This window comes from Mytilus californianus, unplaced genomic scaffold (genome assembly GCF_021869535.1).
Source record: "Mytilus californianus isolate M0D057914Y unplaced genomic scaffold, xbMytCali1.0.p SCAF_2, whole genome shotgun sequence".
Taxonomy (NCBI): domain Eukaryota; kingdom Metazoa; phylum Mollusca; class Bivalvia; order Mytilida; family Mytilidae; genus Mytilus; species Mytilus californianus.
Genome location: NW_026262668.1, coordinates 106233528 through 106250115, shown reverse-complemented (window position 1 = coordinate 106250115; position 16588 = coordinate 106233528). Strand labels below are relative to the sequence as shown.

Below are 16588 nucleotides of genomic sequence, written 5' to 3'. Positions count from 1 at the left end.
GCATGCAGGCTTGATTTGCATTGTTAACCTCAAATGACCCTTTAATAATCTTGTAAACCATTTGTCTGGACATTCTTTATTATGTTTGATGATTCAACATAGGTGACAAAAGAAATAAAGAGCTGCATGAGGGCATGATACGACTTGCTTTTTCAAAGAATAAAGTTCCTTAACTACTCAATGTCATTTCAGAAATTTATAAAAAAAACTTAAGGGAGGTTATTTTAATAGACATAAACCAGTCACCAAAGTTTCATGAAAACTACTCAAAGCATTTTTGAGTTATTGTCTGAAAACTGGAAAATCACCCTTTTTTAATGAATAAAACCCCATAACTCGGAAACATAAATTATAAAAATTTATAAAAATCGAAAGGGAGCTCAGGTCAATAGATATAAACCATTCACCACAGTTTCATGCAAATTGGTTAAAGCGTTTTTGAGATATTGATGACATGTTGATGACGGACGGATGGACAACGGTATACCATAATACGTCCTGTAATCAGCCGTATAAAATATGGAGTGATGACATATTTCTGTGTATTACAAAGGATATTTGCATCATTACTTCATGCACTGACTGTTCCTTGGTCAGTAGTCAAATTGGAATGCACGACTGAATAGTTCTTGTCATCAATTCACCATCCAGGCAAACCATAATATTTACAGTTTTGGGGACCCATATCAAAACCCTTATATAGTTGGCTTGATAGTCACCACTTTTGCAGACTTTATCACTACTTTTGAGATAAACAAAACATAGTGCATTATGTACAACATTCTATGCATCCTATTCATGAATATTTAAATAAATTTATCAATGAAATATATACCCAGATATTAAGGTTACAATATGATGTGTATGTGTATAACCATACTTGTCAAGAAATTGTATAAAATGTGCATGTTGCATGAATCTAGGATCTGTTCTAAAAATATCAATGATGTTATTGTTAAAGTAATATCTAAAATTGGAGTTATCTTCCTTGGTCCATAATTATAGTTGAACCACCGGGATGTGTCACAAATATGATCAAGATACTAGGATGGGAACCACTAGCTTCCAGACGAAGTAACCATCGACTCGTGATGCTTTACAAGATCCAGCATGGGCTAGTGGACATTGATGCCAGTTCCATCTTACGCCCAAACGATTGACGTACTAGAGGCAAACAACGTCTGTACCAACCACCAGCAAACCAGAGTGTTTTAAGTACTCATACTTCCCTCGGACTATACAAGAGTGGAACCCCCTTCCAACAGCTACAACGGAAGCTCTGACAAAAGAGGGGTTCCAGTGTGTACTATCCAACTATAGTGCACCCCAGAAATCAACAATGTATATATCTCGGAACATTTTATCTGTAAATAGTTACAGGAGAAATGCTGTATCAATCTCTGTCTAGTGGACTAATAACATTCCAATAGGAAATAAATATGTTTTTATTCAAATTTTTTTTTTTTTTATTTTATCTATCAATCTCTCAGATCATTCAAAAGGGTGTGTTCACGTGGTTTATTCTAGCTATTCCTACATTTGAATTTTATAGGTAAAATATTAAGAAATTCATCTTGGAGTGGTGTGAACAAGGGTGTGATCCCGTTTCTCCAACATTTGTTAATTAAACTAAAACAACATTAGGGATTAGGGGGTCCTCTTCAGGACTGGTATCTAGATATTTACCTGTAATTCATCTGTTCTTAACTAAAATATCGTTAAAAAGAGGTATTTTTTAATGATATATGTTAAAACATAAACACATTTTTTTTTTACAATAATTGGCCTTTTATAATTTTTTTTTAAATTGTTACCCAAGATTTTATGTCTATATAATCAGCACAGTGATGTAAATTTAATTTTACTTTATTGACATATTTTTTCTCTATTTTCCATAATAATGTATTTTTACAATGTTTCGATGTTGAATAAAATAAACATTTTATATTCTGAGTTCTTAAGAATTTATAATAGCTTGAGTTATTAAGATTACACAAAAGTATCAAACGGTGCTTATTATCACATATGTAGTATATTTAAATTTCTTAGTCAGCTTGCATTAATTGTACGTGACAAATCGAGAATACGTGTAGCTCACAATTAACCAAGCCAGTCCCCCCAGTTAAACACCCTACAGTTCACGACGTGATGCATCCAATTTGTATTCTCCCTTTTTCTTGAAGAAAGTGGACAGATATATGACTGACTCTTCCATCTGCTTAAGACAGCATGCCAGGAACATTGACTTCGGATCTTATGATATACAGACAGAACGACCAGGTAGACGATATAATTATGATTCTTCCCTCTAGAAGACAATTTAACAACTTTCGATGACTATATACGTACATAAAACTTCGTTGTTGTGCAACGTTTTATATTTGGATATCTCCACGCAACACAAATACAAAAACATAAATCAAGTAATACAATAAATTACTAAAATGAGGTACAGTCAGTGAACATTTCGATTTTTCATGTTATTTTCAATAAAAGTTCCTTTTTTCAAAAAAAAATCATTTTGAGATTATTTGAATTTCTAGAAATTTTCATATTTGAAAGAGAAATGTTTGAATTTTCCTTGTTCATTTATGAAATCTTTGTTGAATAACCTGTTAATTTTGTAATTCAAATACGGATCCAAAAATTCGTAACATTTTCTGTTTATATTAAAAAAAAAAAAAAGAAATTTTTATAAAAAAAAAAAAGTGTTTTAATAAAAAATACCCCTTTTTACAAAATTTTAGTTAAGAACTGTTACAGGTGAATTACAGGTAAATATTTGCGCCAATTTTTAAAAAATCCAACCTTTCATTTGCACATTTTACAGGTAATACAGGTAATATATAACGGAAAAGTTAAATATTCATTGCTCTATACGATTTGTTTCTACATAATCCCCCCTGGATAATTGTGTGAGTTCATAGTCATTTCTAATACAAAACTGAGAGTCACTAAGGTTTATAATTATGCAAAGCCAGAATAACGACTGATATGGACAGCAAAACAATTATTAAAACTTTGAACGACAACAACCATGGCGTAAACCAGCATAAAGTAGAATCACAACAACTCGGAGTCAAAAAGCATCTGGTGATATAACTGAAAGACTATAGCAGAACTGTGTTTCATCAAGGTTTTAACACTACTTGTATGGTTTTATCAAGGTTTTAACATTACTTGTATGATTATATGATGACTAAAACTGTCTTTATTATTAAAAGTCTTTTTTTTTTACCTGTATTTACCTGTAATATTGGCGCAAACGAAAGATTTTTTTTGCGCAAATGAAATGCCAATTGGCGCATAAGCAAAGCACCGATCTAGACAAATACAAGACAAATACTTTATTAAAGTCTCACCACTTGTTACACATAAAATATTAAAACACAAGTTAACAACAAGAGCCACTCTATAAAGAGTTATGAGAGATCTAGACAAATACAAGACAAATATTAATTAAAGTCTCACCACTTGTTACATATAAAATATTAAAACACATGCAAGTTAACAACAAGAGCCACTCTATAAAGTACGAAAGCCTATTAGGGTCGCAAAAAAAAAAAAAATTATTATCTCGTAATTACGAGAAAACTATCGCGTAATTACGAGAAAACTATCGCGTAAATACGAGATAATCATTTTAAGCTCACCTGGCCCGAAGGGCCAAGTGAGCTTTTCTCATCACTTGGCGTCCGTCGTCCGTCGTCGTCCGTCGTCGGCGTTAACTTTTTACATTTTGAACTTCTTCTAAAGAACCACTGAATGGAATGAAACCAAACATGGCATGAATGTTCCTTATGAGGTGCTGACCAAGTGTTGTTACTTTGTAGCGGATCCATCATCCAAGATGGCCGCCAGCGGGGGACTTAGTTTAACATAGGACCCTATGGGAAATACATACAAATGTCTTCTTTTAGAGAACCACTGAATGGAATTAAACCAAACATGGCATGAATGTTTCTTATGAGGTGCTGACCGAGTGTTGTTACTTTGAAGCCGATCCATAATCCAAGATGGCCGCCAGCGGGGGACTTAGTTTAACATAGGACCCTATGAGAAATACATACAAATGTCTTCTTTTAGAGAACACTGAATGGAATGAAACCAAACATGGTATGAATGTTCCTTATGAGGTGCTGACCGAGTGTTGTTACTTTGAAGCCGATCCATAATCCAAGATGGCCGCCAGCGGGGGACTTAGTTTAACATGGGACCCTATGGGAAATACATACAAATGTCTTCTTTTAGAGAACCACTGAATGGAATTAAACCAAACATGGCATGAATGTTTCTTATGAGGTGCTGACCGAGTGTTGTTTCTTTGAAGCCGATCCATAATCCAAGATGGCCGCCAGCGGGGGACTTAGTTTAACAATGGACCCTATGGGAAATACATACAAATGTCTTCTTTTAGAGAACCACTGAATGGAATGAAACCAAACATGGCATGAATGTTTCTTATGAGGTGCTGACCGAGTGTTGTTACTTTGAAGCTGATCCATAATCCAAGATGGCCGCCATGCAGGGGACTTAGTTTAACATGGGACCCTATGAGAAATACATACAAATGTCTTCTTTTAGAGAACCACTGAATGGAATGAAACCAAACATGGCATGAATGTTCCTTATGTGGTGCTGACCGAGTGTTGTTACTTTGAAGCCGATCCATAATCCAAGATGGCCGCCAGCGGGGGACTTAGTTTAACATGGGACCCTATGGGAAATACATACAAACGTCTTCTTTTAGAGAACCACTGAATGGAATGAAACCAAACATGGCAAGAATGTTCCTTATGAGGTGCTGACCAAGTGTTGTTACTTTGAAGCTGATCCATCATCCAAGATGGCAGCCAGCGGGGGACTTAGTTTAATATAGGACCCTATGGGAAAAACATACAAATGTCTTCTTTTAGAGAACCACTGAATGGAATGAAACCAAACATGGCATGAATGTTCCTTATGAGGTGCTGACCAAGTGTTGTTACTATGAAGGCGATCCATAATCTAAGATGGCCGTCAGCGGAGGACTTAGTTTAACATAGGACCCTATGAGAAATACGTACAAATGTTTTCTTTTAGAGAACCATTGAATGGAATGAAACCAAACATGGCATGCATGTTCCTTTTGAGGTGCTGACCAAGTGTTGTTACTTTGAAGCTGATCCTTCATCCATGATGGCTGCCAGATGGGGACAATGTTTAACAAAGGACCCTATGGACAATACATACAAATGTCTTCTTTTAGAGAACCACATACTGAATGGATTGAAACCAAACATGGCATGAATGTTCCTAATGAGGTGCTGACTAAGTTTTGTTACTTTGAAGCTGATCCTTCATCCATGATGGCCGCCAATGGGGGGACCTCCTTTAACATAAGACCCTATGGGAAATACAAACAAATGCTTCTTCTAGAGGTGCACTGAATGGAATGAAACCAAAACATGGCATAAATGTTTCTTATGAGGTGCTGATTAAGTGTTGCTACTTTGTTGCCGATTTACTGTTGAAGATGGCCACCAGGATTTTTTATTAAATTACAGGACCAATATTAAACCAAATTTGGCCTCACTCATTATTAGGGTATCTGTTATGATTTTAATCTCATTTTACATGATTTCCAAAACCAAAGTAGAATCAGGTGAGCGACACAGGCTCTTGAGAGCCTCTAGTTTAACTCATCATTACGAGATAATTATCGCGTAATTACGAGATCATCATCGCGTAATTACGAGAAAACTATCGCGTAATTACGAGATAAGAAGTTTTTTTTATATCGTAATTACGAAAAAACTATCTCGTAATTACGAGATAATCATTTTGTTTATCTCGTAATTACGAGATAATCATCGCTTAATTACGAGAAAACTATCTCGTAATTACGAGATAATCATCGCGTAATTACGAGAAAACTGTCGCGTAATTACGAGATAAAATAAACTGCTTCGCTGAGCGCAGTGGATACGCCCGCAGAGGTCCAACCCTGAACAGTTGGGGCAAAAATGGACACAGTATTCAAGCTTCATACAGGTCTGAATTTGGATTGTAATTAAATAATCGACATATTATAGGTTTCTGAATAAATGTAGTCAAAGAACTTGAAATTGGTTATATGAATTGAATTTATATTAAATTTAAGATTTCTTGCTGTTGTGCAATAAACTCTGCTGTTGCGTTATACTTAGTAAATCTGTTGTCAGACTATAAACAAATAATGTTCAATTAATTCTCAATGTCATATTAGAAATTTATGAAAATGTAAAGGGAGCTTACATCAATAGACATAAACTATTCACCAAAGTTTCATGAGAATTGCTGACAGCATTTTTGAGTTATTGTCCGAAAACTGGAAAATCACCCCTTTTTTAATGAATAAAACCCAATAACTCAGAAATGATAAATGAAAAATTTATAAAATTCTTAACAGAGCTTATATTAATAGATATAAATAATTCACCAAAGTTTTATAAGAACTGCTGAAAGCATTTTTTTATTTTGTCCGAAAACTGGAAAATCCCCCTTTTTTATGAGTAAAACCCCATAACTCGGAAACGTAAAATCTAAAATTTATAAAAAACGAAAGGGAGCTCACGTCAATAGACATACACAATTCACCAAAGTTTTATGCAAATTAGTTAAAGCGTTTTTGAGTTAATGTCCGACATGTTGACGACGGACGGACAGACGGACAACGGTATACCATAATACGTCCCGTAAACGGGCGTATACAAACTATTATCTCGTTATTACGAGATAAAAAAATGATTATCTCGCAATTACGCGATAGTTTTCTCGTAATTATGCGATGATTATCTCGTAATTACGAAATTCAAAAATGATTATCTCGTAATAAAGCTAGTTTTCTCGTAATTACGCGATGATGATCTCGTAATTACGTGATAGTTATCTCGTAATTACGCGATAATTATCTCGTAATTACACGATAGTTTTCTCGAAATTACGCGATAATTATCTCGTAAATACGCGATAGTTTTCTCGTTATTACGAGATATTTATCTCGTAACTACGCGATAAATATTTTTTTTTGTGACCCTAATAGGCTTTCGTAATAAAGAGTTATGAGTTATAAAACATTTTTTCTTAAATTATAATACAAATACAAGTCAACTATCATGAGTATAAAATACATTTTCGCTTTATTAAAATTTCATTGCAGATTTTGGCAGCATAAAATACCATATTTTCATTTGTAAAAAGAACTATCAATTTTTCAATATCAGACATATGTAAAAAATTCTCATCAACAATACTAGCATGATTAAAAATAGCATTACGAATATCTGAATATACAGGACAGTTTAGCAAAACATGTTTTTCATCTTCAACGTCATCAGTACAGTTAAAACATTCTCTATTTTCAATATCAATGTTTTCAAAACGACCAGTTTCAATTTTGATGGGTGCTACACCACATCTTAATTTGGCTAAAGCACTTCTGTATCTACCAGGTATATTAAAAATCAAATAATTTTCTACACCGTATACATTTTTGAACATTCTATATGTGCGTAATTTATTTTTATCATTTGACATAATTTTGTCATACCACTCTTCCTTAAATTTTCCATAAGATACATTTTCAATATTCTAAATTGAATCCTTGTTCAAAATAGCACCAATTTCTAAAACACTAGTCCACTGTTTGATTTTGCATGGCATCCAGCCCATGTCACCATACAAAGACATATTAGGTGTGTATTTTCATAGACCCATGAAATCTAGATGCAAGTCCTTAAAAGGACCTCTAATCCCTAATGTTGATTTAGTCTAATTATCAAATGTTGGAGAAACGTGAATAAACCTTCAAAAGTTAATTTGAGCTGGAAACGGTGAATGTATCAGAGAGACAACAACCTGACCAAAGAATAGAAAACAGCCCAAGGCCACCAATGGGTCTTCAACACTGATTTTTGAATGTGTATTGTAATTTGTATAATTCATTATAAAATATTGTTTACTCTAATAAAGGATTAAAACATTATTAAAGCTTATTAAGATGCTTACACCAGGACCATATATGCCAAGAATGACTTGGACTAATACCTCGAATTTGGCATACACAGTCATCTCAGTACCAGAATCTATGACAAACGAGACGATTTTAATTTTGAAATTATCAATTTCCCCAACCTTAGTAGCAATATACCAACTTCACCTGCATATGGGATATACATTTCCCAACTTTTTCGGTATTCAAGAGCTTGCAGCTCCTACTCAGACTTTGTAAAACGTCACCAGTGTCTGAGCAGAAAGTTGATGAACCAGGGGTATGTCAAAGAACGTCTCGTCCTTTTTCTAAAAAAGTTCATCGGAAGGTACCAAGAACTTGTTGATAAATATTCCGTATCAACTTCACAAATAATACACAATGGTCTTGAAATATAGATTTTGCGTACTGACGTTGTTTATCATCTTACTAACGTGTTATAGTATTCTTTTATTTATCTTTAATAATATTACTTTTACTGTCAAGTCTTTTTTTTTTAGATATCCATTTGACGTGACTCTGTGCTTATGTATCCCGTCATACTTTGAACGACAAAATTATTTTATTTATTAATATTACTTTTACTGTTGAGTCTGTTTTTTGTGATATACATTTGACGTGACTCTGTACTTATGTATATCGTCATACTTTGTACCACACAATTATTTTATTTTAATTATTAATATTACTTTTACTGTTAAGTCTTTTTTTTTGTTATATCCATTTTACATGCCTCTGTATTTATGTATCCCCTCATACTTTGAACGACAAAATTATTTTATGTCTACCTGTACGAATTTCAAACGCGCGATTTTACGCCAGTACTTAAAACCTTCCATCCTTTATGGTTGGATTTTACATAGATAAATAAAATCGTATAATATAAGCAAAATGAGGATTTTAAATTTTATGTATGCCTGTTTGTGCTTCTTCGTTACATTTGTTTGTTTTTATAGTGATTAAGATGATAACACAATGTTGACTGCTGTACCCCTATTTTTGACATTTTTACCTATTGTGTCTGTTTGTTTTGTTCACGCATCGTTGTCAATATAATGGAATTTGATGCGACTGTCGTACAAGTGAGAGGTTTAGCTAGCTATAAAACCAGATTCAATCCACCATTTTCTACAAAAGAAAATGCCTGTACCAAGTCGGGAATATGACAGTTGTTATCCATTCGGTTGATGTGTTTTTTTTTGGGGACTTTCCTTTTTGAATTTTCAACGGAGTTCAGTATTTTTATGATTTTACTTTTTACTACAACCAAGTCGATGTCAAGTTTCTTCCTAGAAGAAAATTTACTGCTGGTTGATTATTCCCCGAGGGCATCCTTTACTTTGTAGCCCGGGTTACCAAGGTCCTCTTTTGCTGCACGGAACACTGTAGCATTTGATTTGTGTGTTCCACGGAATATCCTCCTGGACATATACCCCTGATTTGACTTACGTTCAGCCAGGAGTTAATTACTACTTTAAAAATTCAGATACTTTTCATAAATTAAAGTCATGTTGCGTTAATATTTTCGACTGTTTGAATACACCTGCTACAAGTGAATCTACACCTATCATTTCTTCTCGTAAACACAAAAAAGGAAAAAGGAGCACGTGTAAGACATGTAATATGTTAATCACGACTCCTGATTTTACCAGTAATTTAACAGGAAAAACGTATTATTCAAATCTTTCGAGCCTCTGGACTGTTCAACGGACAATGTCGTGTACGGAATTGAATGTACGTTGTGTGGACTACTTTATGTTGGTGAAACTCGACAAACTTTGCGTAAAAGGATGAATCAACACCGATCTGATAATAAAGATCCGCAATTCAGGGTTCTTTATAACCATTTTAATCAACCGGACCATGATCCGTCTTTATCTATGAAAGTACGCATCATCGAGAAAATGTATCCCCACACAAATAGCCCTGTACTTAGTACTCCTTTCCGAAAAGATAGAGAAAATTTCTGGATAAGGGAACTAAGTACTGCAATGCCATATGGTTGCAATGATAATGTCAAAGGAGTAGGAAATCTGTCAAGTCCAGCCTGCAGTGATGTTAACGTAATGAGTTTATTTAACACTACCTTACGAAACCAACGTAGTCATGGGCAAAAACTTTACCATCGGCCTAATGTAAAAAAAGTCTTCCAAATCTAGATCGCCCTCTGGGAGCTTTGATGACCTTCTTTCTCATCTTCATCATCCGCTAGGGTTACATTACATTAGAACTATTCTTTTTACACTGCCTGATAATTTTCTAAAATGTTTGAGAGATTATGCACTTGACAAAGGATGCATAAATACATTTTCTCCAATATACAGACTTGTCAGTATAATTTGTGATGTAGCTCTTTTCCGTCTTTTTAAACCAGTAAGATCGGAACCTTTACATGAGGAAAAAAGGAAATTCCTTCCTGTTTACTTTACCAATAGAGGAATTGATGCAATCAACACCAGCAACGTTCTACATCACAAGGAGGTAACATCTAAAATTCCTATTTATTTTCAAAATCAGTCTGTTCCTATTGTATTCTACAGTTACACCAAAACCATTGCACCCAAAATATTTAACAATAAACAGGCATTACAGGACCTTGATTTAGAACAATACCTAAAAAACCCTCTGACATGTGACTGTTCCCACTTGCCTTACAATTACGGCCCCTCTGGCCATGTTATTACTGGGGATCTAAACGTAATTCACTATGAAAATCTCCGAAAGGTGATTTCTCATGGTCCTAAGTTTCGAGAACCCCAACACATCAATTGGAACCATAACTTCAAAATAATTATGGATTCCATTGAGGACTACGCCAGAGCATGGGCTAAACGAGAAGAAGTTCAACTAGACACTTTGTCAGAATGGGTCAAAACAATCAGGTCTCTGATAAAACGTCGCATTCATATGTTGAAAAACTGTGTGAATGATCGACCAAAGTCCGTTTTCAAAGACAAAGAGGCTGTGAAATGTCTATCATCTCTTCAAGATAAGTATGTTGTTGTTCCTGCGGACAAAGCTTCAAATAATATTGTCTTTATATGTAAATCGTATTACTACGAGTGTCTTGTAAAAGAATTAGGAATAAATGAGCACTCAGGTAATCCCACATACGAAAACATATCATTTGACAAGGAAGAGATTTTGGCGAATCATAAGTCCTTCATGGCTTCAATGAACATTGCATTGAACAACAAATCGGAGGACTTACCTTGTTTGTATTGGATACCTAAACTTCACAAAATTCCGTACAAACAACGGTACATTGCCGGCTCATCTGCATGTTCCACTAAAGAATTGTCCATTAGATTGACTAAAATTCTGTCCGCAGTGAAAGAGGGTCTTCAGAAATACTGTGAAACTGTTTACTCGCGTAGTGGTATTAACCATATGTGGATTCTTAAATATTCTAAAGAACTTCTGGATAATTTTAAATTCGGTCTTTTTCTGAAATTAGTTCTATCAAAACTTTTGATTTTTCAACCTTGTATACCATCATTCCCCATGTGAAATTGAAAAACCGTCTAAAAGAAAAAATCCACAATGCTTTTCATCATAAAAATGGTAGCATACGCTATAAATTTATTACTTTGGGATACCATAAGGCATATTTTGTTAATAGTGAACAAAAGGGTAAAACATGCTACACAGAGGAACAAGTGATCAGTATGCTGGAGTTTCTTATTGACAACATATTCGTTGAATTTGGAGGTAGACTTTTTCAACAAATTGTCAGCATTCCTATGAGAACGAACTGTGCGCCTCTCCTTGCCGACCTCTTCTTATTTTCATATGAATCGGAGTTCCTTCAGACACTTGTCAAAAACAAGAAGATCAAAGAAGCTAGGTTATTTAATTTCAATTTCAGATATATTGATGATGTTCTTTCCATTAACGATCCGAACTTTTCTGATTGGGTTCCATTAATATATCCACCAGAACTAGAAATAAAAGAAACAACAAACACGGCTTCCTCCGCCTCATTTTTAGACTTATACCTCGAATTTGACATACACAGTCATCTCAGTACCAGAATCTATGACAAACGAGACGATTTTAATTTTGAAATTATCAATTTCCCCAACCTTAGTAGCAATATACCAACTTCACCTGCATATGGGATATACATTTCCCAACTTATTCGGTATTCAAGAGCTTGCAGCTCCTACTCAGACTTTGTAAAACGTCACCAGTGTCTGAGCAGAAAGTTGATGAACCAGGGGTATGTCAAAGAACGTCTCGTCCTTTTTCTAAAAAAGTTCATCGGAAGGTACCAAGAACTTGTTGATAAATATTCCGTATCAACTTCACAAATATTACACGATGGTCTTGAAGTATAGATTTTGCTTACTGACGTTGTTTATCATCTTACTAACGTGTTATAGTATTCTTTTATTTATCTTTATTAATATTACTTTTACTGTTAAGTCTGTTTTTTTTAGATATCCATTTGACGTGACTCTGTGCTTATGTATCCCGTCATACTTTGAACGATAAAATTATTTTATTTATTAATATTACTTTTACTGTTGAGTCTGTTTTTTGTGATATACATTTGACGTGACTCTGTACTTATGTGTATCGTCATACTTTGTACCACACAATTATTTTATTTTATTTATTAATATTAATTTTACTGTTAAGTCTGTTTTTTGTTATATCCATTTTACGTGCCTCTGTATTTATGTATCCCCTAATACTTTGAACGACACAATTATTTTATGTCTACCTGTGCGAATTTCAAACGCGCGATTTTACGCCAGTACTTAAAACCTTCCATCCTTTATGGTTGGATTTTACATAGATAAATAAAATCGTATAATATAAGCAAAATGAGGATTTTAAATTTTATGTATGCCTTTTTGTGCTTCTTCGTTACATTTGTTTGTTTTTATAGTGATTAAGATGATAACACAATGTTGACTGCTGTACCCCTATTTTTGACATTTTTACCTATTGTGTCTGTTTGTTTTGTTCACGCATCGTTGTCAATATAATGGAATTTGATGCGACTGTCGTACAAGTGAGAGGTTTAGCTAGCTATAAAACCAGATTCAATCCACCATTTTCTACAAAAGAAAATGCCTGTACCAAGTCGGGAATATGACAGTTGTTATCCATTCGGTTGATGTGTTTGTTTTTTTGATTTTGCCATTTGATTGGGGACTTTCCTTTTTGAATTTTCCTCGGAGTTCAGTATTTTTGTGATTTTACTTTTCACTACTTCGTATATTTAGTCCACAGTTTAGCCAGTTATATTGTATGGCTCAGATACCGATACAGATAATTTTATTAACCAATAACGGTGCTCTCTGAAAGGCGTCTCATTTGCGGGGGGGGGGGGGGGGGGGGGGGGTGTTCTGATCCCGGATCCCGCTTATCTTATATGTTTTGTTAGATCCCCGTATCCCGCTTATCATTGTGATAATAACAGTTGTAATTTCACATGTCCCGCCCGACTTCGTTTCCCATTTTCACGCACAATAATTTGACTTTCACGTGTCACGCTTACAAAAAATCCGGGCTAATCCCCGTCACGCTTAGACCCCAATGAAACCCACTTTGAAGGGCAGAATGATTACAATGTAATTATTCATAACATAATAAACAATCTAAACAATAAAATAATAAAATAATAAGACAATAATAGCTCATTAGAGTAATAATTGTACTGATTATATAAAAACTTTTATTTAGTAATTTAGTAATAAATGATTGTACTGCTCTATTTAAGGCACCATGATTGGCTTTGTTATTAATGATATATGTCTATGTCTATGTCTATGTCTACATTCTCTTACGTACACTCAGTAGGTCGAGATGAATGTTCAGTGAAGTGCGAAGATTATTTAATGAGATCACAAACATTTACTTTTAAATCTTTAGACTTCATTGCATTGGCATGTTACTGTATCGATCTCGCTAAAGCGGTCAGCATTGAAATCGCCAGTCAAATTTATATTGTCTTAACCAAGTAACATCATTAATCTCAGCCTCAATACATCCCAGAAACTGCGGCGATGTCGCTACACAAAGATATAAATCATTTGTAAATTTTAACATACACATTAACAAGAGGCATATGATATCTAAACAATGACGAACTAGACTTAATAATGTGAAGTACACATTGTACATACTGACAATACAAGTATCCCGGATTAGACACAAGTGGCACAATGTTGAATACAGTAAATCCATATGATGTGTAGTGAGATGTGATTCACCGTGTTTGTGGTTCACTTTTATTCAATTTATTCAAAAAGGGATACTTAGAAATCACTTTGGAGAGAAAGTTCATCAATATATGTATGTAAAAAATGTATATGTCTTAAGCCTAGAGAAAGATCCTAATAATTTTTAAAAGGGGGATGCCAAATTGTTACTTTCACGTCATAACAGAAAAGTAATCCTCTAAACTTTTAAACAAAGAATTTGGGGTAAAACACACACACACACATACATATACTTTTCATTCATTTATTAATATCAGAGACATATAATATAATTGTATTACATGTCTCTATAAATATGCTACTCACACAAAATCTTAATATCAATAGTGTCATCAACAAATAACAGCTTAGACTCATATCATCAAAAAGAAATTTAAGAGAAACAATCCACCTTGATTTCAATGACCAAGACTGGCGCATATACTATAACAATCGATGCATTATACCATTATATCTGTTCCCTCGAGTCTGTTACCCGATTTTGATAGTTTCTCCAAATGACTAAACATCCTTGATTTTCTAAGAAATATAAAGAAAACCTTCCAGTTTCGTCGTAAACCATAAATGTTAGTGGACTCGACATGACACACAAAGTCTATTCAAGACAGTTGTATATCACCTCAAAGGGGTTTAGGTGCGGATGGCTAAGTTTGCGCGGTCAATTTCAAAACCGAAATGTTCAGAGCGTGGCTTTGGAAAGACATTTTTGGATTGCTCGAAACATTGTGTATTTGACGGAAATAGAGAAGGCCTGATATGGTAACTTGTTTGGCATTATTATAAATCTTTTCAATAGTATCCTTCAGATGTCCACAAGACATTATAGACTGTCAGATATCGACTCTATTAAATTTTGTCTGAAACATTTGATAGAATTCAAACATCTTGCATTAAATACAAACTGGAAAAAATTCCAAAATGACTTCATCAATTATTATCAATCTTGTTATCAATATCTAGCTATGAGCTTCCGGCTTATCAAAAACGATATTCTTCTGCAAGAATGATAGATGGCTTTTACAAAGTTGTAAAAACTCATAAAATATACATGGCTTATAATGAAGTACGTCAAACGCGCGCGTTTCGTTAATATAAGCATACACGGTGGCGCTCGAATCGAAACAGTTAGAGGGCCAAATAAATAACGAAGTTAAAGAGAACTCAAAAGCAAGGTTCCAAAAAAATATGCCAAATTTGGGTAAGGCCATCTATGCCTGGAGGTCATGGAAGTTCAGTTTTTAGCTCACCTGACCTGAAAGGTCAAGTGAGCTTTTCTCATCACTTGGCGTCCGTCGTCCGTCGTCCGTAAACTTTTACAAAAATCTTCTCCTCTGAAACTACTGGGCCAAATTTGACCAAACTTGGCCACAATCATCATTGGGGTATTTGTTTAAAAAATGTGTCCGGTGACCCGGTCAACCAACCAAGATGGCCGCCATGGCTAAAAATAGAACATAGGGGTAAAATGTAGATTTTGGCTTATATCTCTGAAACCAAAGCATTTAGAGCAAATCTGACACGGAGTAAAATTGTTTATCAGGTCAAGATCTATCTGCCCTGAAATTTTCAGATGAATCGGACAACCCGTTGTTGGGTTGCTGCCCCTGAATTGGTAGTTTTAAGGAAATTTTGCCGTTTTTGGTTATTATCTTGAACATTATTATAGATAGAGATAAACTGTAAACAGCAATAATGTTCAGCAAAGTAAGATCTACAAATAAGTCAACTTGACCAAAATGGTCATTTGACCCCTTAAGGAGTTATTGCCCTTTATAGTCAATTTTTAACCATTTTTCGTAAATTTTTGTAATGTTTTACAAAAATCTTCTCCTCTGAAACTACTAAGACAAATTTAACCAAACTTGTCCACAATCATCATTAGGGTATCTAGTTTAAAAAATGTGTCCGATGACCCCGCCCGCGAACCAAGATGGCCGACATGGCTAAAAAATAGTACATAGGGTAAAATGCAGTTTTTGGCTCATATCTCTGAAACCAAAGCATTAAGAGCAAATCTGATGAGGATAAAATTGTTCATTAGGTCAAGATCTATCTGCCCTGAAATTTTCAGACCAATCAGGCAACCCGTTGTTGGGTTGCTGCCCCTGAATTGGTAATTTTAAGGAAATTTTGCAGTTTTTGGTTATTATCTTGAACATTATTATAGATAGAGATAAACTGTAAACAGCAATAATGGTCAGCAAAGTAAGATCTACAAATAAGTCAACTTGACCAAAATGGTCAGTTGATCCTTAAGGAGTTATTGCCCTTTATAGTCAATTTTTAACCATTTTTCGTAATTTTTTGTAATTTTTTACAAAAATCTTCTCCTCTGAAACTA

At 34.4% G+C, this 16588-nt stretch overlaps 2 protein-coding genes across 6 annotated transcripts in view; both read left to right on the top strand.

Annotated features, from left to right (window-relative positions):
• LOC127728532 (E3 ubiquitin-protein ligase TRIM33-like) overlaps nt 1-16588 on the top strand; it is a 316221-nt gene that overhangs the window by 151082 nt on the left and 148551 nt on the right. The window lies entirely within an intron of this gene.
• Nucleotides 14305-16588, top strand: part of LOC127728518 (solute carrier family 23 member 2-like) — a 68398-nt gene continuing 66114 nt past the window's right edge. The window contains exon 1 of the mRNA XM_052235937.1: nt 14305-14320. The gene's annotated coding sequence lies outside the window, so the exon portion shown is untranslated. The remainder of the gene's footprint in view (nt 14321-16588) is intronic.